General features: G+C 34.3%; 1 long non-coding RNA gene across 1 annotated transcript in view; it reads left to right on the forward strand.

Annotated features, from left to right (window-relative positions):
* The first annotated feature begins 3,443 nt into the window (after positions 1–3,443).
* LOC131066089 (uncharacterized) overlaps positions 3,444–24,712 on the forward strand; it is an 89,172-nt gene continuing 67,903 nt past the window's right edge. The window contains exons 1-3 of the long non-coding RNA XR_009111570.2: positions 3,444–3,669; positions 14,893–14,993; positions 19,727–19,839. This is a non-coding gene — a long non-coding RNA (uncharacterized LOC131066089). The remainder of the gene's footprint in view (positions 3,670–14,892; positions 14,994–19,726; positions 19,840–24,712) is intronic.

Raw genomic sequence — 24,712 nt, forward strand, 5'->3', positions numbered from 1 at the left:
ATGCATTAGCCTAGAAACATGTGGTTGCATGATTTGCAATGTTTGCTGTTTCAGCTGCTTGTTTGTTTGTTGTGCCTTTTTGTTGCCTACCTTTTTCACGTATTACTGCTTTCTGACATCGCAATGAGCGAGGTATTTCCAAATTTGTGATATGAAAAGTTGTGATTCTTTCAGCTTGTGTGCTTGTTGCAAAGGAAGTAATTGTATTCTTTGTTCCAACATTTTGTGAACAAGTCCGGTAAGATTCATTACAAAATATTGGTTCAAGTGTGCATACATTTGGTGACAATTTTGTATTTCCTTTAAGTGTAGGAGGTGATGCAAATGCAGATGCACTTGTCATAACTTGTACCAAAATAGGTTGTTTTCTATGCATATCACTCGTTAATTGTTGTTTTGCTTGAAGTGGTTCATAATGACAATGACTTGAGCTATGTTCAAAGAAAATCAAGTTAATGTTTTTTTGGGGTTCAATACAATTGCAATAGACCTTGTCTTTGGGTTGTGGAACTGCTTGCCATACATATATAGCTGCATGGAATGTGTGTAAAATCCATAATAAGCTAAATTCAGAACCTTCAAGACTGCTTTCCATATATGGTATTCCAATCTTAGAAATTATTGATTGCAATTGTAGAAGATGATTGTTGTCTACTATAGTAGGTTGGCCAAACATATCGAAACATGCCAAGGCAAATTTGTTTTGTACTTTCAATGCATTCGCTAAAGATTGAGCCATAAATAATCGTAGCGCAATTGCATCAAATCATTCATCAACTAGGAAAGCCACAACAGTGAACATGCTTTCCCCACATGCAGTAGCAAATGTAGGAAATCGACAATAGTCCAAGTGTGTCAAACGCATGAGTAGTTGTGCTCCAAACATAGTCCAAATCGCAATTTGTAATTGGCAATTTTGGTTGCATGTTTTGGATACAATTGTTTGTGCTTATTTTCAAAAAGATGGGCTCATAGTGCCCAATAGTTGGATTTGTATCATGGAAAAGTATTGATATTATAGGATGACATCCATCTTTATTGAAATGCAAATACAAGTTCTTGCATGTTAGAGACCAAATGCATATGGGCATGTTTAGCCAAAATATATCACCCCAAAGTCCAACTTCACTGTTGGCATTGATCTCTCTTGCATAAGGCTCATTCTTCACAAATATGTGTCTATGTCATGTATGTTATGCAAATCGTACAACATTGTTGGGTGTAATTCATGCTCAAGAGAGCTCAAAGCTGTTGTACAGCCATTGTGAAGGCAATGCAAGAAAATGGTTCACAAGGCCATTGTGAAGTTCAGTAGTTGTATATTGACAATGAAGCAAAACATGTACCGTATCAAATAAGCAATCACCTACTTTGTAGTTGAATGATTCAATTCAAAAGCATTGTGTATTGTTTAGAGCTTCGTCAATAGATATGTTTTGTGGTTGATCATGTGTTTTGTATGTTTCTACTACAATTGGGTTATGTGACACATTTTGTGCCTTTTGAAATATGTTTGTAAAGTTGTTGAAGGTTGTTAATTTCTTTCTTCAATTTGGCAATTGCTTATATATAGACCAGCCTGATGTAAGTTGTTGTGAGATTCGGTCCAATATGCCATGTACTTGAGCTTGCCAAGAAATTGCACTTGACATAATAGTTTTTGGAACAAACTTAATTGAGCACCATTCTTGAATCTTGTCTGGGTTGTGTAGTGGCTAAGCTATGGCTTTCAAATCACTTGGTTTTTAGCTAAACAGTTACTAATGTGCAAGTTGTAATTATTACTAGTAGAAAAACTTTTGTGTTGTAGAGTATGATGAGCTTAGGCATTGACAATGCAATTTTGTTTTTGCTTTTTAGAGTGCCCATTGCGTGTGGCATTTTCCCAGCTTTTGCATGCATTTACAATACACCCTTTAAATTTATGAGATTTCTCCATTTAAGACATTTTCCTTTTTGCATGCTTTTGCATGTGGCATAGTTAAATTTATGAGATTTCTCCATTTAAGACATCTAAAAAGAGTCACATGCATTTACAATACACCCTTGTCATTTCTATGTTAGTGCTAATTAAATAAAGTTCATATTCGCTATCTTTTCCATTTAAATTTCCCATTTATAAGTCAATACATACTTAAATCACGTTGAATACAATATTTCTAAACTAGTTATTAATTAATTCAGCATAAGCTTACTTGCACTCTTCCAAAGACACAATGTGTCACAAAACTCGCATATAGTAGAAACATACCAATCCCATGACTTTTGCAATGTACGGTATGATGAGCTTAGCTATTGATAATGCAGTGCTGCTTTTTGCTTGCAGGGTTTCCATTGCGTGTGGCATTTTAGTGCTAATTAGATTGAGCTCCAATTTGCTTTCTTCTCTATTTCCATTTCTCATTTTGTAAGTTAGTACATACTTAAATCACTTCCAATACAAGATTTCTAGACTAGTCAACTAATTTTGCAATATGCTTACAAACATGCTTCCAAAGACACAAAATGTGTCACATAACCTAGTTGTAGTAGAAACATACAAAACACATGATCAACCACAAAACATATCTATTGATGAAGCTCTAAACAATGCACAATGCTTTCGAATTGAATCATTCAACTATAAAGTAGGTGTGTAGTACCCCTACCGTAATCGATCTCTAACCTTGGTTTAATCTTGATTAGTTATCTTAATATAATGATTATTGTCAGATGTTTGATTTAACGCATAGCTATTGATGTGGTTTTCACTCTAGTATATGCTAGTCGGTTAGTGTACCTAGTTCGTGGTATCAACATTGAGCTAACGCTTTCATTAAGTTATTATAAATGTATGCATGTATGATCTTTGGTTGCAGGAAATTTCAGGTACCACGCCGCATGAGTGCGAAGTTCGTCTTCACCTGGATTGCAGGTTTGAGTGTACCTTTTTAATCCTTAGAGTTGGATTAGGTGGTCGTAAGACCCTAGTCGACCTTAGTCATGCTCAAGTGAGCATCGTCAGTCGTCGTCGGTGATCCCTTCTTGTTTGGGTTTGCGAGTCGTCTGTTTGGTTGACCTTCTCGGTTTGCGTGCCTGGTGTGTTTGGTTAAATCGATTATTTATTCCTTAGTAATTATTTTGATTATATATGCGTTTGTGCAGTGAAGATTAATGGATTAATTAATCGAGTTTTCGTTATGCGATTTTCGTTGATATTGGGTTGCTCGTTTTTAATTGTGAGTAAATTCGATTTAATGACTGCTTTTGAATATTTAATGCATCTTGATTATGTTGTTGAAAAAGATAGTTTGGTATTTAATCGCAATAGACGTTTAGTTTGGTATTTAATCGCAATAGACGTAATTGCTTTCTGTTGGATTCTGAAATTTGAAAGATTAAAATTCAGTTAAATGAGGAAATCGATTTTTGATTTGAATAGCAAGTTAATTTGTTGCTAGCTAGAAAAGAATTAAATTTTGAGTATTATTTGTAAATAAAGAATTTTTATTCCAAAAATGGAATTTTTGGGTCAACTCTTCCATATAACCCAAATTTGGGGAAAAATGGAAGGATGGACAAATTGGGAGAAGACTTTGGTTGGGAAGAAATTTTGGAGATTTTGGGAAGGAATGATGCTGGATCTGGCAGGTGGGCTCTCCTTCAGCCATTCCAGGATTGCGTATTAAGGTAGGATTCCGAACTGCCTTTCTTGTTGCCAAATCCAATCTTTGATTGCTTTCAGTTTTAATTTGGATTGTGGGTTTAAATCCATGTTTTAGCTGTGTTCTTCAAGAAAATGCATGGCTGTAGCATTATGTTAAAATGGATTATCTTGCCAGGTCTGGTTTTCTCTTTGTTTAATAAAAAAAAAATGAATTCATTGAGGTGTGTTATTCCTCATGGTTGTTTGGGCGTTTTGTTTTTGAAAGTTTCGGACTGTGTTTTAAATTTAATAGCGCTGTGTTAAACGCTTTTTCATCGAACTGTATATTTTTTTTAAAAAAAGGGAGGGGGATTAATGTTATCATACTGTGCGTGTTTTAATCAAATTTATTATCAAAAACCCGAGCTGGGCGAGTTGTTTTAAACTGGGTTTTGGGGTTTCTTTTGATTTGACTCCGAACTGGGCGAGCTTTTAATTTAAACGAGCTGTGTTTGGGGTTGGAGGGCAGGGAGCGGAGCTCCACCCGCTCCTCCCCCCTTCCCCCGCACGTCCTCCCCCTTCTCCTCAGTTCCCGCCCCACGGTGGTTTGCGATGTGCGTGGCCTGCGGCTCACGGCGGTGGCCGCAGGGCGCCGCGGCACCTGCGGGCACCACCGCGAGCGCCGCCGCCCCTTTCCCTTAGCTAGGGTTAGGGCACGGCCGCCTCGCCTTGGTTTTATTTAAATGCGTTTTCTTTGTTTTAAACGCAGTTCTTTTTAAAATTGTTTTTTTTTAATGTTTTTTTTTAGTAATTTTAAAAAAAAGCATATGATATAAGTAGCATTTTCAATGAAAGATGTTTTTTTTTAATGTATTTTTTTTTAAGCTCAAAAAAAAATATATATAACGTTTTTAATACTATGTAATGTAGATTCTGATGTAAGGTTTGATATCAAATTGTGAATATGTTGGGTAGATCAAATGTGTTATATTGGAAAGATCTTTTTGAGTTTAAACGTACTTATTGCCTATATATATTGTTTGAAGAGTTTAAGGGCATAAGTCATCTGGAAAGGTTAGAAATGAATAATTAACCTTTGATCATTAGAAAACTGAAACGATGTGCTTTTGGGAATGATTATCTTCCTTAGATTCTCTTTTTATATTTTTATTTCCGTAATCCGTATAATGCATCTGGGCTTGAAAATACGAATTTGTAGAGATCAGTTTTAGACCAGTATGTTAATGACGTTTGATTGGAGATTAAATATCTTATTTTGGTTGATTAATGGTTGTCTGAGATTTATTAATATAATTTGGTTTAAAAACTCATTATGGCTTAAATTGCCTATTCGATGCTTTGAACCTTAGGAGTTAGAAAACCAAGAACAACATACCCCTTGATGAGGTAGATAACTGTAATCTGTTTTAGATCTTGTAGAAAACTTGATCGATTCTAATGTTTAAATCAATTTGAAGAAATATTGTCTTTTCTGATTATTGCCTTGCGAGTTTAATTACTGTATTCGCTTTAATTATGAAATGGCATGTTTTGCTTTGTTTAAAAGGACCCTGTCGTATGGATGATTTGGTGTTCCTGTTTCAGTCCTCGATTCCGAGTTGACTATTGTATTGTGGTAGTGTCGTTTTGATCATATCCTCCTTGTGTGTGAGTCGAATGATGATTGTGTGAGTCGTGTTTGACCAGATGATTGTTTCTCTCTTCTTGAACTCCGTTCGTCTGACCATGTGTATTCCTTGGTTTGAGTTCGATGAGTATAGTCTAGTGTCGTATGGGAAGTGGCTTTCGATTGGGGGCCACGCCCAAAGTGGTTGCTGGGTAACCCGTCGAAAGTGAGTCTAATAAGTGATAACCTATCAGTAGATTAGAATGTAATCTCTAAATAAGATAATGTGCCTCACACATGGGACGAGTGCTATCATAGATTTGACATGCTGTGAGAAGGCCTGAAATGGCAAACCATCTTCCTTGTCTTCGCGAGAGGATGCGTGGGTCCACATGAGGCTTGGATGGGCCGGAAGCTCGGATTAGGTTGCTAGGGTGACCCAGTGTATGGGGCCGGGACCTATGAAGACTTGCCATGGTATCCATACCAGGTTGTGTGATGACACTTGTCCCTACGTTCGCTAGTGTGTTGTTGTTTTGTCCTGTTAGGAGTACCTTTGTGAGTCGTCCTTTTGTCTTTGCCCTTGTGAGTGTCGGTTTCATGTTAGACCTTGGGTGGTGATGGCTCAGTTTTGTGGATGCTCTCCTGGACTCTTGTTTTAGCTTTGATTATGTTCAGCTGGATCCTGTTCTTTTCAAGGATCGTTTATGTATTAATTGACCGATGTGGTCGTTTGTATATTGCTTATGTATCGCCTTGATGGCTGGATTGTAAATGGTGTAACCTCTTGTATTCTTAACCTTATTAATTATCAGAGGGGTCTTGCAGTTGAGCAGACCCGGAGATGTAGCCCTTTAGGGGTGAACTCCGAGATCATTATGGTGTCATGTGATGTATTCTCTTATGTTCCTTTATTCAGCTTTATCATGTATGTTTAGCTTATGTTAGAATGGTTAAGTGGATAAATGGAATTAACTATAAATGCTTATATGCAATTCTTTCTTGAATGCCATGTTGATCGAATGCGTAAGTGTTTTAGATGAGATTATCGTAGATGCTAGTATGCAATCGTCTTTTAAAATGCAATAAGTTGGTATATGAAAAGAATGTAACTTAGAGTAATGAATTATACTCAGTTGTTGTTAAGGAATTTAAATATGCTTGGAAAGATCTCTTATGTTATGATGAAATCCTAGTGTATTAGAATGTTAGATGTATGGTTTGTAATTTTAAATGCAAAGCTTGAATGAAAAATTATGAATGGATCTTAAAGGATGAATCCTTGCTTGTGATTTATATTTCCATCTCTTGAAAGAAAATTATCCTGATTAAGAATTATCTCGTTGTTAAGATAATTAGCTTATTGGATTAATTGTGTGAGTAAATTGATTTGTGAAATTTAAGTAATCTCGTTGGGAAACTCTTTAGGTGCTAGTTGATGTCTTCCGCTATGTAATCTGAATCTTCGATATCTTGTTGCATCTTATGTGTTGTAACTTTAAAAAAAAAAAAATTGCACTCTATTCTTTTGTTATGGCTTAATCCCTTCGGGGTTTCCTGGCGGGGCATTACAAGGTGATTGCTTATTTGATGTGGTACATGTTTTGCTTCATTGCCAATATACACCTACTGAACTTCGCAATGGCCTTGTGGACCATTTCTTGCATTGCCTTCACAATGGTTGTACAATAGCTTTAAGCTCTCTCGAGCATGAATTACACCCAACAATGTTGTATGATTTGCATAACATACATGACATAGACACATATTTGCGAAGAATGAGGCTTTTAGCAACAAAGATCAATGCCAATGGTGAACTTGGACTTTGGGGTGATATATTTTGTGTGCAATGGTTAGCGCACTAGCTAAACATGCCCATATGCATTTGGTCTCTGACACGCAAGAAATTGTATTTACATTTCAATAAAGATGGATGTCGTCCTACAATATCAATAGTTTTCCATGATACAAATCCAACTATTGGGCACTATGAGCCTATCTTTTCGAGGATGAGCACAAACAATTGTATCCAAAACATGCAACCACAATTGCCAATTACAAATTGCGATTTGGACTATGTTTAGAGCACAACTACTCATGCGTTTGACACACTTGGACTTTGTCAATTTCCTACATTTGCTACTGCATGTGGAGAAACCATGTTCACTGTTGTGGCTTTCCTAGTTGATGAACAATTCGATGCAATTGCATTACGATTATTTATAGCTCAATCTTTAGCGAATGCATTGAAAGTACAAAACAAATTTGCCTTGGCATGTTTCCATATGTTTGGCCAACCTACTATAGCAAACAACAATCGTCTTCTACAATCGCAATCAATAATTTCTAAGATTGGAGTACCATATATGGAAAATGGTCTTGTAGGTTCTGAATTTAGCTTATTATGGCTTTCACACACATTCCATGTAACTATACATGTATGGCAAGCAATTCCACAACCCAAAGCCGAGGTATATTGCAATTGTATTGAACCAAAAAAAAACCTTAACTTGATTTTCTTTGAACATAGCTCAGGTCATTGTCATTATGAACCACTTAAAGCAAAACAACAGTTAACGAGTGATATGCATAGAAAACAACCTATTTTGGTACAAGTTATGACAATTGCACCTGCATTTGCATCACCTCCTACACTTAAAGGAAACACAAAATTGCCACCAAATGTATGCACACGAACCAAAATTTTGTAATGAATTTGACTGGACTTGTTCACAGAATGTTGGAACAAAAAACAAAATTACTTCCTTTGCAACAAGTACACAAGATGAAAGAATCACAACTTTTCATATCACAAATTTGGAAATACCTCGCTCATTGCAATGTCTGAAAGTAGTAATACATGCAAAAGGTAGGCAACAAAAAGACACAGCCAACGAACAAGCAGCTGAAACAACAAACACTGCAAATCATGCAACCACATGTTTACAGGCTAACGCATTTCCAGCCACAACAAAACCAAAAGCTCCAACTGTTTCAAATGTCAAATCTACCCTAGGTAAACATTTTCTATTCCGAAAGACAAGACCTAGCCATCAAGCAATGAAGCCTAGACATGCACACACATAGAATAATGCAATCCAAAAATTTGTTAACATAGCAAAGCATCAACGACACACCTACTCAATCATGTGCTCTTTGTGAGATGTTGCATTTTCATAAAAAACATATGCAAAGCAGTCAATGCATTTGTTAATGCTTTTTCTTTGCTCCCTATTGCAACCAACAAGAAAAGAATTACAATAGGAGAACCCATTTGCAAACAATGTATAAAAGCTAGCTCAAATGGCAAAATCCCTCATTTTGTTGTCCCATGGAACATAAGGCGCAATACATGAATAAATGTTGTCCATTCTTTGATATCTCTAGAAGAAAGACTTGTTTCTTTGTGTATTGCTTTTGCACAAATCAGACAATTGGGATATAAAAGAGCACAATATGGCTTCAATGGCACAATAATCAATGTTCTTGTGGATTTTGATAAGGTTCAACAAGCATTGCCTAGACAAATAGATGAAGGTAGAACAACTGCAATCAAATTGAAACAAAAGCTGCAATATGAAAATGCATATGCACAAGGCAATGTTAGGCCTGCATACGTAATGAATGCTTTAACAGTTTTATCCAAAACACCACTATATACAAAAGAGAATATCTCAATAAATAAAGACTGGGAAGCTCTACTTGTAAGCAAAAAAGGACACATGCACATAGACACTAAAACATAAATAGATATGCATGATGACATGTCTGAACATGACGAAGAACTCATAACTAAATCACTAATACATTGGTTTAATGAGGCACATGCAATCAAAGACCTAGACACAACTATAATTAAAATTGCACCATCTGAAGGTTGCAAACCTCTTGGTATTTTCCAGGATACCCACTCAAAAGAAATGAACTTCCCAACTCTATTTTATGGGGTTGCTCGACCAATTGACATTACCAAAAATTTATCCTATCAAAAAATAGCAAAATGGGAGCTCATGCATAAAGACAATGACTTTGCCACACACATAACAAATATTTGTTTCAAAGCCATTAAAATTATTATCCAACAAATATCTTCCCTAGCATGGGTTTGCATTAGGAAAGCTGAATTGAAAGGTAAAAAGATGCTTGCAAAGGACATCCGTAGTCTTGCTAATTTGGAAAAAATATTGCAATCCCCATTGGGCTTTAGATCATTAAGGACTATCTGGACATCTCCTGACTATTTAGAAAACACAAGGAAATATATATATGCAATGATAAGACAATTAGGACCGCAATGAAAGATAGAGCAAGAAATTTCTTCAAGCAATTAGCAAATAAACACTGTACAAAGGAAACTACATTTGACAGTTTCTTTGAAGAATTCTAGATAGACAAAGCAGAATACATGAGAATGTTACAATCAACATTGTCACGGAAAATTGTGATGCTAGAAAGACACCCTGCTATTATTTGGATAAATTCATTTGCAAGGCATGTGCCAACTCTATGGTATGCAAATACAGACACAATTTATATTAGATGCATATGTTGCCACATCTTATTGTTGTTCATATATGACAAAACAAGATAGATCATTATCTCTTGCATTTCGCCAATTGCGACAACAATGCACTTATGCCTACGATGAGAAGATACAGTTCATACGAAAACTAGGTAATGCATTGCTTAACTATCAACAAATGTCCATTCGACAAGTTGTTCACATTGTCCGAAAAACTGTTTTCATAAATACTGCACCACTAGAAAGCAGAGTTTTCATGTTGAAAAACCCTAAGCTATTGGCAACACAACAAGATGATTCTGAAAATATTATGTACACATTTGCAATAGAAAAAGACACACAAAGACCAATTTTTTTTGACAAACTATCACTAGCTGAATTACAACTTTCTATTCCAGCAATCCAACAAAGATACAAAAAAGGAGAAAGCGACATATCATATGCTATGTAAGATACAATCCACATATTGATTATGAAAACTACTGTAGAGAAAAACTTATGTTATATGTACCTTTCAGATTTAATGAACAAACATTGTTACATGGTCATAAAACATGGTCTGCAGCATTCAATGCAAACAAAGAGCAAATTACAAATATTAAAAAAAATGTTTAAAGTTTCAGTTATTTGCAATGTGGTTGTTTTCGTGCAACATGTTAGTAGGCCATGAATAGCTAGCGAAGGATAGCATCTAAATTTTGCATTGAGCAATTTAAGATGTTCAAGAGTCCTATCTTTTGTTTCTTGGAAGCAAAGCACAATTGCTGCAAGCAAATCATAGTCATGGGCTATTTCTTGTGTGTGCAATTCAAAGCTACATGTATTCAAAGAGTATATAATGATCTGGTTTGACGGTACTGAAGAAAGGCTCTATTGGAGTTTCCATTGCGCTGAAGTTCGAAGACGTTGCATTTTGTTGTCCACTTTTTGATATACTTTGTAATTTGAGTGTTGCAATTGGTGCATTAGGTAAAATGATTCGATGTTTCTTACACGTGACAAAGCAGTGTAGACAAGACCATGTTGATAGACTTTAGAAGGGTCAAAAGCAAGTGTGTCCATTCTCAAGCTCTGTGCTCTGTGGATTATTTGTGCACATGCTAATTGGAAAGGGAATTGTGTTCGAGTAGCTATTTTTGTACTTGTTTTGACTCTTCTACCAATTCTCATTATTGGCAAAATATAATTTTTGTATAGACTTTGCATTCTTTGGTGACTCAATTTCCCAATTGCAAAGTCATTGAATTGAATCCAAACAATACTTCTTCCTCAATTGTGTGCAATTGGAAAATGTCATCAGCACCATTGACCAATCCATCTTGTGTATCGAGGTTGCCAACAATTAGTTCAACCAAAATTCCTGGCTTTACAAAGATTGTGCCATGTAGTGATGATTTATCATTTTGGAAGTGGGTATTGTCAATGGGAGTGTCTTTTTTATCCACGGCCTCCAATACATAAATCTTATTGGGCAAGTAGTTTAACATTTTCTTGTTGTGCTCATCGACTATTGAGTTTTTTTTAAACAAGTATGGAAATCTTGGATCATTTGGAGGAGTCTTGTAACATGTTGTATTCAAGTGGGAGATGTCTTGATCAGTATGATGACAAGTCCTGACATAGTTCAATATGGAAATGAAATGTTCACTTGTTTCTCTGACTATAGTGTGTAATTTGAAGCATGTGACATTATCAAGCCAAAAAGTCGTATGGCATTTTCTCATTATTTATTGTTGGTTCTTCAAATATCCAAGCATCACATACAGGTTGTGCTTGGTACAAGTCACCAGAAAATATGATATCAATATTGCCAAAGGGTTTTGTTGGTGTGTGTTTGATTTGACAGAGTCTTTTGTCAATGTTGCACAACATTCTAGAGCCAACTAGTGAAGGCTTGTCAATAAGTAGAATTTGTAGTTGCTCAAGTTTTTTGCTTAGCCTATCGAGTGTGTTTGAGTCCAAAGGTAGCAATTTTGAAGAGTTGCATGGTAGATGGAAGATGGAATGTGCAGTAATGCCACCTACATTAAATGCAACTTTTCCTGTGGAAGCTACAATTATGCCTTTCATCTTGAGTGGGTCACTATCTAGTTGCTTATCATAGAATCGATTCATTGCTTCAAAAAGCACTTTAGCTATAAAAGTTTTGCATGTGCTAGCTCCGCCTGTCAAGAACAAGTATAATGGATTTTGAGGTGCAAGTCTTTTTGTCATTAGTACATCTTTTAGTATTGATTGTTGTTCTTTGTTCAATTGTCTTCGTAGCTTGAAATATTCATGGTTACTAAGCAAAAATGGATGGGCTATTTCTGAGAATTATGATTCCAGCCAATATCTTTTTAAAGCTTTTCATTAGTTTGGCTTATTCTATAAAGTTTTAAGCAGAGCATTGCAATTAAATGTTTAAAATTTCCTAGACCTCAAGCATGAATGTTTGATAGTCTCAGAAAATTGTGACAGAAAATTATATCAAACCTCTTTTTTGGCATTGTTTTTGGTTAAATTCAGCGTGTATATTTTCCTTTCTGAATAGATGCACTCAATTTCCCCTTTCATGTTCTAGCATTGGTTTCTATTGCAGAGTTATGAATCAGAATTGATTACAGATATAAATATATAATTATTTGCCTCTTATCACTTTTAGACTTAAAACAGAGAGGACAATGTAGGCTTTTCCTGGAATTTGTCTTCCTCCAAATGGTCTGCTTGTTAGAATGTCACACTCAATTCTCAAACGTTTCAAAGATTATGGGAAGTTATACCTACGTAAATTTTGCATCAGTCTTAAATGCATAAGTAACTTGATCAAGTAGGCCATCCAATCAACATCATGACTGCCTGAGTCATAATCCCACTTAGTAATAGGACCAGTTATACGCAAGCTTCTGTTTCTACTTCTTACAACTACTTGAATTCAAAACTTTTTTCTGTAGATAGCCTGCACTATCAGGCCCACTTTCATTTTGTGGCATCTTTGGTAGGAAAGGAATCATAGGATCTTTCATGATGTGACGTTGGTTGTCCAACAATTATGGTGGAAAATTGTTTGAACACTTCAGGAGACTGTTTTAGCTAAGTATGATCTTTCTAGTGCAATGGATCCTAGTGATGTGGGTATTTCTACAAGGTTGAGTTTCTCTGCTCAATAGATTGTTATGTCTACTAGTGTGAATGTAGACAACCAAATCGAAAGATTAATCATGTGGGATGATGACTTTGTCCTCCTCAAGGAGTTATGAAAATAAATATTGAAAATATTCTAGGGGGAATCCTGTGCATGTTGGTATTGGAGGTATTGGTAGAGATAGCATTATTGAAGCTCAGTTTTTCTTTTTCATATATAAAGGGTTTCACATAAATAACTTCATGGAGGCTCTTGCCATTTCATATGCTATGGAGAGAGGATGTTCTCTTGGATGGACACAAATTATTTCTGAATTAGATTCAGAAATGTTGGTGAATATGTTGAATGAAAAACAATTGGATGCTAGTAAGTGGCATTTAATTGTAGTTATTTGGAAGATTCTTAGCCTAAGTAGCTCTTTTCACTTTGTTGCATTCTCTCACATTCCTTGAGAATGGAATTCAGTTGCAACTTGTTTGGCCAAATGGGCATCTAAATGATTTCAGGGTTGGGATGTTGTGGATAGAGGAGATTTTCCTTTGGATTTATCTCCTTTTTTCGATCAATTAGATGTGGAACATTGGGCTGATCAATTGGTTGTTCTTTGTTGATCCGTTGACCATTTTTGTTTCGTACTTTTCTTCTGTGATTAATAAATTTTTATTCCTTGTGTGAACAAAAGAAGAAAAGAGATCTATAGTTAAATAAAAATTGATATTTTCTTATATATATGAATAACTTAGAGTTGATAATTTAAAATTTATTTGCCATGGTAAGATTGGTGAAAACCAAATATAGTAACTTAACTCTCCAATCATATCAACGTCATGTTATTTAAGTTGTGGTTTTGCATGAAATCTTTTACTAAAGTGAAGTACCTACATAATTTTTAGATTATTAAATTATAATAAACTTGAAAAAATTAATTAATTGATAAAAATATAAGAATACATATGTAAGAATATAAATCAATTTAACTAATTTCTTTTATATCTCAATAAATGTATCTAATCTGTTCATCCCATTCATTGAAATATAAGAATACATTTGTAAGAATAAAAATCAATTTGACTAATTTCTATTATATCTCTTAATACACGTTTACAAACATGTTTGTAAGTTGTTCGCCCTAAGGACATTTTTTTTATTATAGTCGCATGGGATTGGTAGTATTATTGTATTTTATTATTATCAGATTTTAAATATTGACAAATTTTAATACAACTCTGCACAAATTCGTCCATTTAAGTGTAGACATTGATGAAGACCAATTCATCCATCTCTGTATCTCTCTCCTTTAAAGAAGCATTTTCTTCTTCCCAGTCACAAAAAAAGGATAATTCTCATTGGATTAAATACGGTTGTAAAGTTGTTTGGATGTAGCTATGCCTCCTGTAGCAGAAGGGTTCTCGCATGCCGGATAGAGAAAGATATTGAGTTCGAAACTGTGTCTGTTGATATAAATAAAGGGGAGCAGAAAAAACCAGAGTTCCTGGCCTTACAAGTAGGGTACCATCCTTATAATTTTTGGGGGGGTTCATGGTTTTAAAATAGCCGATTTATTGAGTTATTTTGTTAGTAACTTTTATATGTATGATGTATTATGTAGCCTTTTGGAAAAGTTCCGGTTGTCCAGGATGGAAGTCTCATGTTTTTTTGGTAATGATGTCAGTTTTAGATATGTTTAAGCACTATATGGGTAGTCTAAATTCTAGACTATTGGTTTCAATTTGATATATTCATTTTTAATCATAGACATGATTTGGCTTACGTAGATTATCATCTTCCATGTGATATTCTTAAAGTTTGTATTCAAAACTTATGCGAGTATCTTACATAGTTACTTTCCTGTGATACATTTATTGTATGTGTTCAAAATTTAATGGTTAGTATTTCTATCATTGATATAATCACTGTATACATATAGATCTGATCTGATCTGATCTGATTTTGGGTGGTGTGGATCTGAGTTTCTATGAACTGGGTATGTGCAGAGTCAAGGGCTATCATAAGGTACTATGCTGAAAAATTTGAAGGACAGGGAACTTGTCTGCTGGGAAAGACTTTGGAGGAGAGAGCATTTATAGATGTCACGGTAATTGCATTTGCCTGGTCTTCAACCTCAATTGTTACAGGTTGTGAGGCATCTTGGTTGCTAGTCATAGGACTAAGTTCAGGTGCAAGAGTCGCCTTCTTCAACATATATTCATGAATCTATAATGAATGAAAACAGTTTAAGCCATTAAACTAAAGAACTGGAAGGTGTGTTACAATATATGCAAAATCATAAACATGAATTCCCAAAAAATGTTACTAAGTCCAAACGTAAAATTCAAAAACTGCATTAAAACAAACCTCATTAGTTTCTATCGGTCTGAGTTCCCAAACTTTGATGGATGAATCCGGGACTTAATGGCAAGAGCACTCCTTTCTTCCTTACTGTAATCAAGTGACCCAATAGCTCCCTTACGTTTTGTTGGCAAGAATGCAATAATAGCCACCAATGTAGATCAAACTGCGAGAATTTTATTACATTATGAGCAGATGCATAGCAAAACATCAAACATGACATAACACTTCAACCAGTGACTACATTGTCCAAAAATTAATAGTTATGAATCATTATACCATGTCAAGCATCTTCCTTTTTAGTTTCTTCAAAGCAAAAGCATTGAATAGTGATCTAACAGACTAGATTAAAAAGAAATATCCCCATAAGGTAAAGATAAATATTGGACAATTCATTTGATTCATAAGATCATAGAATTGCTTCAAAATTTTCACAAACTAGATTATATCATAAAAATACTAAAAACAAAGAGTATTGCATCTTCACCCAAACTAATTAAAACCTTGATAACCCTCACATTACCTTGGATATTCTGGTACAACCACATTTATAACTTTTTCTGCCATCGTAAAATAAATATTGAAATTATATTTGATTTAGGACTCTCGAGACTCTTGCAATTGCTCTTGCTGTATATATTCTTTATCGTCATTTTTTAAGCTGCTTATGAACTTATTATTGTACATTTTATTCTTTGCAAAATTTTAATAACATCTTCCTTCCCCTTCAATGTATTTGATACATTTAACTTCATGTTAGGAAGCCCATTACATGCAAGTATTACATTTATTTTAATAAAGCTATTTCATTTTATTGATAGGAACAAATAAGAAATAATCAAAAGCTACATTACTAGGTACTGTCAAGAAGGATCCCATAATTGTACTGATATCGTTCTAGTACTGGTACCCATAACTGAACTACAATATCCACAAGCCTGAAAATTTAGGAGTTCTTTGGTTCCGATAAAAACCCACAAATAGTGGACTTATAAGGCAAAATAAAGAGTAGTCATGGTGGTTAACTTTAAAGTAGATATCCATCCCTATCCTATATTTAATGTTGGTTTTAAGCTTGAAACTTACTTATTCAATGGAAATAGGCAAGATAGGATAGATCAAATGCAACATATTCAAATTTCAAATCACTTATGCATATGTCTTTAGGAGAAAAAAAGGTTCAAATAGAAAATATTGAGGAAAATTAGTAGAGAACTCTAAGACAACATGAAGTAAAATGTAATAAAATCAATATGAAGTTTCATTTCTTTAACATATAGAGGAAGGAGAACTTTCCCAAATAACAGCTACAAGATACTAGTGCATGAGGAAAAGCTTAAGGTAGAGCACCTTATTTAGATTGTCATGCTTCAATATCATCTCCAACTCAGAGTTAATCTAGAAGAGAAACATAAACCAGAATCAAAGACATATATGTCTTCTAAAGATTTGAGGCACATGATGTGAGATCCTTTTGTATTATAACCAAATCACATTTTATACCACTACATACACTATTGAACATAAGTTTTTTAGAGTCTACAAAATAGATTAAGGAAGTTTGTAAACCCTACTATGTCGGGGAAGAAGAAATTCAGATCTGGAAAAAGGCTTTTATATCTAGATCACCTAAATTTAAATTAAGAAATGAACTAAGTTCAACAGAAATTGCTCGGAATTGTAAATATGAACTAGGATATACATCTGAATCTAGAATTATTTATAGAGTACAACTATGAACCAATGACATAAAACTTTGTTAACTGATGAAAAGTACAAGTAACTAGCATTTAATTTGTAATTAAACAGAATTTAAAAAAAAAAAAAACTTCATCTTGAATATAGAAAAAGTTGATCAAAGAGTTGAAGCCATTGGCAATTCCGGTGTAAGCTCAATTTGTAGCTTTACTCAATAAATTGTTAGTGGTTTTGATCATTGTTGTTGTTATTGTCATAGTGTATTTAATTGCTCAACCACGTCATATTGTCTAACAGGAGAATGTCAATAACTTTTCACAGTCATAGAGCTCATGGAAATCATTTAGTAGAGGAAAAACCATCAATCGCAGACATGTCCGTTGGTCTGGACAAAGAGTTTTTTAAAGCTCTACTAACAGTTGTGTATAAAGCAGAGCAAATGCAAATTGTGCTTGAGTGTGTTTACTTGTTAGAATTCTAGGAAAATGAAAAAGGTGGGAAGAATTGCCCAAATCATTAGGGTTTAGAAAAAGGGCTGAAACTAATAAAGCACAAGTGATAAAGACACTCATGAAGAGCCTACGAAGAAAAGGAGACTAGATTCTACCAAGGATCCACAAATCATGATAGAGGCATGCTAGCTAGTCATTTTATCACTTAATTTCATCCAAGAATTTATTGAGTGAGATCTTTGGTAATTGTTGCAAATATTAGGAAAAATCTTGGCAAGGATGGGAAAGGAAAGCTTAATCCCATTTTTCTTGAGGAAAGGCCTAACCATGTAGGTTTTGGGTACAAGGGAAGAACAAACATAGATTAGAGAAAACTCTAGTGCTGCCTATACATAAGTAGCTTTGATGGACAAGGATAACAAGCTACATCTACATCAAAACCATCTCAAACCCAACAATCTAATTGCTTATTGAGACAAGAAGGTGACAACTCATACTTGAAGCATAAGCCACCACGTTAGTTTTGCCACTGACATTTTATACCACAAATGTATCTTTGTAAAAGGAGATCTATTTGACATTGTTATGGGATAATTTGTCCTGAGATTTGGTATATTTCAGTGCTTGTATTGTGAGGCGCAAGCCTTACCACTAATGACCCCTCACCATGTTGAATATTGGATCTCTCCTTTCTTCGCCCAACAGATTGGAAGGATGAAGACAGTGCAAGGAACGGTGATTGATTGCAAACAAACAACTTAAAATCCAATTCTTGAGGTCCAGTTTTGGAGGTAGAGATAAACCTTTGGGTTCTGAATTCCTATAAAAGGAATGTGTTTGCACATGAAACTAATATTTTTTAAAATCCTCACCTGCATGCAACACATAATATGTTAATCGCCAATTGCCACCAAACACTACTGTTTTACCACCAACTATCCTATATGCATCTATGTCCCCTCTTGTTTTGAAGCCTTGAAACAACTGCATTCTCGCAGAAGCTGAAAAATTGGCGAATAGCTTTAATCTTTAAAACTCTACAATCGAAAGTCTAAAAAACTTTCTTGCCATTTTGCAACCTAAAGAAATGTGTTTTCTCCAATCAAAAGTCTAAAAAACTTTCCCGCCATTCTGCAACCGAAACAGAGGCCAATAATAGAGTGCCAAAAAAATTTAAACTAATACTGGCCTTAACAAATATGCAACTTAACTAAGGCAACTAGCATCCAAAAATAAACCGTGGGAAATACTAATTCCTGATTGGCTATTCATGCTCAGTTTAATCAATGTTTAGGGACTTTGCCCCTCCGCTATAGTTCCATGCATGGCTGGAACTAATAATCCACAAGTAGTGAAAGATATTTGATAGTTGATCGTACCTTCCAAGGTGTTAGTATCTTATTTGGCATGTGTTTGGCATTCTGGGCCATTATAGTGAGTTGTTATGTAGTCAATATTTGAAATTAGGGAATTGAGGATCAGGGTTGAGGATTAACTCTTCCCTCTTAAGGTATGCAAGGCTTTAGATTAATAAGGATGATGGCACACCAAGAAACAACTATTGAATGAGGAAAGTTTGATAAAGGAAGGGCACTCAAGGAAGAGTTGTTAAGCCTAACTTAAACATGGTATCGAGGTTAAGGGCCAAAAAAATGTATTGAGGAATTGACAGACCTTGGGGAGTTCGAAGTGCCTTGCAAATGGTACTTGGGGATAAAGGCCCGTAACTTTGACAAGAAACACTAGAAAATATTTTATTATATAAAAATAAATTGGATTGTTTGTCCAACTAGAATGAATAGGAATCAGAGATCTTATTGATTATCTTTACTATAAAAACTAATAGACAATTTACCCTGCTAGAATGAATAGGAATCACAGATCTTACTATAGGTTATCTTTACTCAAATAACTAATGGATTGGTTTCCCTATCTGAACATCTGAACAAATAGGAATCATAGATTGTTTATATATAGACAATTGATTATACTATGATAATAATAATATAAAATAGCCATCTAACTTTGAAGTTGTTAGCCCTGGTTTATTCATCCTTACTATTATTATCTTTGTTGCTTTTTAAATGGCTTACTCGCTATGCCATTACGATGATAATAGTAAGCAACACCTGTTAGATCTATGATGTAATTCAATGTTTTGATAAAATTAGTATAAATTTGTAGATAATAAGTTTTAGATTTGACCACTTCAAAGGATATTTTTCTCTTATTTTTTTTTTAATTTTTCACACTGTGTTTTATTTTTCTTGAGAATAAATATTTTGATTTGTGTTAATTTCTTATAGATTGACTCATATTTATGTTTCAGCCATTCATGGCACTAACATTGGATTCATGGGTGGGCCCATTTCTCATGTTGGTATTAGCACTTCTCACAAGCCATTGACAACAGAGGATTACTGAGTTGCATCATCAACTTAGGTTTTTCTTTTTGCCCTTTTTGTTTTCCTTATTTAAAAACTTAGGGTGTGGAATTTTGTCTTTTGCATGTATTTTTATATTTATTTTATTTTATTTTAAGTACTTTTTTGTCAAATTGTTATGATTGACGATCAGCTAGTAGGATTTTCCATGGATGGTACTAATTACAAGGAAGTTGCTATCATTAAAGTTGATGTGTTTGGTGAGGTTGATGTGAATGATTAAACATGAAACCTGGTATGTACATGTGCTTGATGTTTAGATTGTTTTCATGATCACTTTGTGTGACCACCATGCTTTGTTCTGTGTGTTTTTTGTTTATACCCCTCTATGATGAACTTTTAAGAGTAATTTTACAGATTTGGGGTCTTTAATATTGGTATGCATTTCATTACTTTATTTTATTGCTTTGAATATATATGAACTACAATAAAAATTGAGATTGATAGATTAAATCATTTATGTGATAATTTATTACATTATAATATTCTTTCCCTTATATCTATAAAAGATGTCCAACACACATCTATTCTCTCTAACAGATTGAAAACCCTTTTAAAAAACATTTCTCATGTTAACTATGATACAAATAAAATTGAGAGAGAGAGCCTAATCTGCAACAAGTACTCCCTTGATCATAATCTAAGCAAGCAATAACAAATTCAAACATGTTTATTTTTATTTTGCAAAACAAAACTTATCTTGCAGTTTGCAATGCTACAAATATCATTTACATTTAAACTCTCTAAACACTCGTTCAAAATAGTTTTCAATATATTTGAAATTGCAACAAAGAAAACTCTGAAATTAGCCCATAATATTTGTCTACAACAAAACTCTCTATGTCATGAAGTATTAAGAAGGAAAACTGTTGTTCTTTTATTGAAATTGGAAGGAATTGTTGATACAAATCTGAAAATGCTTCTAAAATTTGCGTTACAATGTTCTTCATCTTGAAAGAGCCTAGAAAAGCTACAATACTAGATAAGAGAAGAAAATAACTAGGAAAGAAGATAAAAGAATCCTTGAGAGTAACTGAAGAGAAGCTGATGAAGAACTGTTTGTGCCTCTCCGAAGTGAGCTCTAACTAATTGTCCTTTCTTGCTTCTATCTTTATCTTGCATGATTTATTCATCCTGGGTCGAATTTGGTGAAGAATGAGATAGAGAAAGGCCTATAATAGTTGCAAATGAGAGTTTGTGGGCTCAAACCTCCCCTTGACCCCATGCATTATCCATGTGGCCTCCTAAACCGATGACAAACTATTGCATTATCTTCCAAAATCCCATTTTCAAGCCTCAAATTGAAAGCTCCACCTTTGCTTCCAAATCTGATCATGAACTGATTGTCCGATGCTATCAAGTGGTTGCATTATCCTTGATTTAATGAATGATCTAGGAGCTTGTTGACTTAACCTAGAGTTTGCTTTTGTCTTCTTTTCTCTCAACACTCTTAAATCATTGTCTTTATACTCATTATAAGGCTATGGAATTTCTTTTAAACCTTCTTTTAATTGTTGGCAAAAAGATAAACTAAGATAATATGAGTGTCCCTAAGAGATTTCTCTAAGAAATGGCTTTTATTGGGACTGTTATAACAATATTGCTACTCTATACCCTAGAAGCCTTGTCTTAAATCTTTTCAGTAGTTTTGATTTTGCTCTCTTGTCTTTCTCTCTATCAAAGTCATTGTCTCCTCTTGATAGTACTCCCCTTGCTAGGTATACCTTGAATGGACTGCATCTTTCTTCATTCCTTCATTGTCTTCATAAAGAATGGTCACGGTATTTACTCTTCATTGGTGTCTTTTTCATGTGCCCTATTAAATCAACTTCTATCCTATGTCGCCTGGCTCTTTCTTGTTGTCATTATCATGAGGTCCTTGCTTCTATATTTGCATCATGATATTGAACTTCTTTGAAGTTTGGTAAAGAAAACATCCCTAACCCCTGAATGCTCTGTGACCTTCAATAGCTCTGGAAAAGATACTAGGACAGTGGTTGTTTGCTTTGTTCTTTTAGATTGAATATGGCTATCTCTATTATCCTTTAGACCTGTTGTCACTACTTTGTCTTTGAAATGACTATCCTCTTTATCTCATGCCTTAGATCTAAGGTTAGGTATGCTCACATTTTTGAATTCAGCTCTTTTGTCTTGTAGAAGAAACACTGTGATTTGATAGAGATGTTTTTGCTAAAAATTGATAATCCCCTTAAAGCTTGTGACTGAGCTTTTGAAGTATTGTGTTTTATACATTCTTTACTTGAGCCTTTTTTATGGATAGGCTGCCATTAGGGACTATTATGATTATTAAAGTAATCCTACTTGCTGCTAAAAGGGCTTATCGAGGCATTGATTGCAATGATCTGTGACTAAATTTTTTTTCTCATCTATCTGTGTTCTTTGTCCATTTAAATGCTTAAAACACTTTCACAAGTCTGGTAATTCCTTTGTAGAAGGTTTTCATGGCCCTGAAGTTGCCTTTGTTCAATGATTTGGTGTTACTTTGAGGTTTTGATACTATGCTCTGTTTATTTGATAGTGATGTATCTTTATGACTGTGTATGTAATGATCGTTGATGAACATTTTGTGTTATGCCTCCATGATATCTAGTACGATTGATTGTGTTCTACCACAAATGCTACAATAGTATCTTTATAATGCATCCTCTTTAATATACACCATATACATTAAACTATGACTTCAATCTTTATATCAAATGATTACCATGTGCTCAATCCTTTATGTTCACTGTCAATCATCAATGTCATGAAGTGTACCTTCTTCTTAGAATTGTCTTTTTGGGGCTTTTTATGACTAAGGCTGCCTCTTTATGCCTTGAGAATGAACTACTCTTTACCTCTTTGGATGGTGAATTCTTGATACTTGGGCTCTTAAGCATTAATATTTCTGAGACAAATTCACTCTTGTATTTACTGTTATTGCTTATTCACTTTCAAGTCTTCTCTTTAATCATGAAGAAATTCATTGTCACAACTTTTATATACTGCTCTATTTACTGTTAAGACCTTGCCTATTTTCCTCTCGAATCTATTATTTATTTCAAAGAGACTAAAAAGGACTGCAACTTGATAGTTTTATTGTCTTTTCTTGTAAAAAATAAATGCATACATGTCATTTGACACCTACCTCTATTTTGTGAATCATCTCTGCTTTGTGTATGTTGATTAAGATTAGCATTGGCCTTGTGATTCTTGATGTTGCTACAACCTTTATTCATTAGCACCTTTGGTATTTTAATCTCCAATTTACTTAAATAAAATAAATCAATTCTGCTATTCATCTTTCATTATGATCTAGGGCTTCTCATTGTATACTACTATGATAAACTTCTTTATTGGGTTGTATCATAGGCACTCTATGTAGGCTGCTCACACAACCCTTGCCATTCACATTTGACCTTATCATACTATCTTTATGACTTTATCACTGTATTTTCTCTTTAATAGTGACTGTGCGAGGTCTAGAACAAAACTCTCTGTGTCATATAACCATTGTGAATGAGTATTAATGCTTGTTTAATATCCTTGGACTGACTTTATAGCCATATATGCCTTGAAGTTGATCCTTTTATCCTTTGCTTGAGATTTTTTAGACTTTGAGGGTTGCAACTTTCTCTTTATTTATTGACTTGATTCTTTTTGATGTTATGTTCTTTGTGTTGCTACTACTTCGTGAAATCATGAAGAGACTGTTACAACTCGCTTCAACAACTACAATTTTTCTTAATACATGTAGCCTTCAAGTATATAACAAATCACATTACTGCTAGGATTATCCTCCGTTATGTTTGGGACAAAATATTGCTCTGTATCCTTATCATTTCACTGTGAAGATGATCCATCCTTGATCACATCTTCTTTTTTGACAATATTGACTACTTATTAATGCTCTGTTTAAAAATGCAACAACAATGAACATTGTTCAACTCTTCATTCTTTTGATATAGATGTTGCTCTCTTTGTTTTGGGTAGGGTTATGTCATTGTGTGCTCAAAGGATGCTTTTTTTATAGTGATATATGTGCTTTGTGGACTAGAATGGGTTGTGCTATTGTTTTCCTTGAATAAGTTGACTCATTGCTTGCCAGGGGTTTTCCTTTCATCTTTAATGGTTGCCTTTGACTGTCATTTATCTGTGTACATCTCTGATTGGACTCTCTTTTTCTTGTAGAAGCTTCATATGACTATCTTCACCTTGATCTTGATGTGCTTGTATGTGGAGGCTTGGAAATAAAAAGATGGATTGTTATTTGCTCATGACTTTAAAAAATTATCAGCAAACCTGCCCTATTCCTATGACAATCTAATACACATAGTTGCAAGAAGTAGAAACATAAGATTACATATAGATAGTCCTATTCCTATGACAGTCTAATACAAGTTATCAAGCATTCTTTCCTTCAAGGATTTATACTGTCAAAGGTGTGAGTCCATATTTTAAAACATGTGAACTACTATTCAAGAAATTGTATTCATTCTCTCTTCAATAAATTTCATTCATTCTTTATCATAGATTTTGGACTGATTTTCTTTAAAAACATGGAAACAAAGAGGTAAAATCATCTATATATATGCAAAAATTAATCTTTGTCATGAAACACAAAGAGTGTGTGAATGTAAAAGAAGAACCTGCCTAGAGCTTGCTGAGCCTTTGCATGATATGGTCCTTTGTAGTTGGCACGTGGCTTCTCTTAACCTTTTCATGTAAACTCCTTCATTGAAGAGGCTAACTTCACGCTTAAACTCTTTGAAGTAACCATTTGACTGCTCCTTCATTTTATGAATGCTCTCCTTTACACATCACCCATTATATAGATTAGATGACTGCCCTTTTGTGAATCTTAAGATATT

Source organism: Cryptomeria japonica, chromosome 11 (assembly GCF_030272615.1).
Source record: "Cryptomeria japonica chromosome 11, Sugi_1.0, whole genome shotgun sequence".
NCBI classification, from domain to species: Eukaryota; Viridiplantae; Streptophyta; class Pinopsida; order Cupressales; family Cupressaceae; genus Cryptomeria; species Cryptomeria japonica.